The following is a 1,324-nucleotide window of genomic DNA, read 5'->3' as shown; positions in this document are numbered from 1 at the left end:
CATGCCAGTGCTTACCAGGTCCCAGTCTAGGCGTGTTGTTGGGGCAGGAAAGAAAGGACAGCGAGAAGAAATAGATAGCTAAGGAAGGGAAACAATAGGGAAGGAAAGGGAGCAAAAGAATGGGAAATATAGAGAAAAAATTGAAAGTCCTTGAGCCATACACAAGCAAACCTCTAACGAAAAGAGGAAGGAAAATAGGACAGGAAAGTATGTAGAATCTCATCAACGCCGACCATGTAGGAACTCCGGTCAAGATGAAAGCAGTTATTTCTAAATGGGAAAGAGAGCTAAATACAAAAATTGAGAATGAAGAGATTTAGGCAGAAGGATGGGAGACAATCATTAAGGGTCCATGCAATACCTAAGGTCGCCAAACATTGTTTCAGCAGACCATCCAACAATATTGGGTTATGAAAAATATCCTGGCTAAAGCAATGACCACCTACAAGGAAAGAGAAGAACCAGAAGAGGATAGACGATCAGAACCAAGCCTAATGGCTCTCCAAAAGGAGATTAAGTCAGTCCAAATTTAGTTGTATCATAACAATCTTTACCTAAATATAGTCGAACAACAACTCCAAACTATGATGCAAAGTGAAGTACCTGGGTCGAGTGCGAAAATCGTGGTCCCATTAGATTCTTCAGATGAATGAAACAATCTAGTTAACACATATTTCATTATAATTGGAAATTTTTTATTACAAGGACATCATTAACGTTGAGCTTTTTGGGTATTTTGAGATTCTAGATCCACTATTTAATTCCAAATTTAATTAAATAAGTGTTAGTTGGTTGATTTTTGTTTTTATGAAGGTTAGCATTTACTTTTCAAGCATGAAGCATATAGAAGATAAGGTAGGCAATGTAGCATGGATGATTAGAATTACGTTGCTTAAATTTTGGACAACGTTTGATGCAGACAGGTGGCCAACAGACCTGGTTTCCTATAGGAAGGTTGAGTCCACCAACGGAATTTTGAAACCAAAGATAATATGTTTATGAAATATTAATAGAAAAGGGAGATCTACCAATCTTACACAAACAAAAACAAACAAACAAACAAACAAATTTCTAACAAATAGATTAGTTATTTAAAAATAATTGAAACAATTATATGGTCAATATTTAAAAACAAACAAACAAAAATATAATTAAATTATAATTTTATTTTTAACTATAATAATTAATATATATGTTACATAGTAATTTGTCACCATTGGTCACCGTCCCTGTTACCCCTTTCCCGCACTTTGGAGGACTCATTCCGGGACCTGTGAGCAGTGACATAACTTGAAAACACTTGCATTATGTTCCCCTAAGTATG

This window comes from Pinus tabuliformis, chromosome X (genome assembly GCF_031772625.1).
Source record: "Pinus tabuliformis cultivar Carrire ecotype Pingquan chromosome X, CPIR1, whole genome shotgun sequence".
In the NCBI taxonomy this organism is placed as follows: domain Eukaryota; kingdom Viridiplantae; phylum Streptophyta; class Pinopsida; order Pinales; family Pinaceae; genus Pinus; species Pinus tabuliformis.
Note: the sequence above shows the minus strand (reverse complement) of the source record.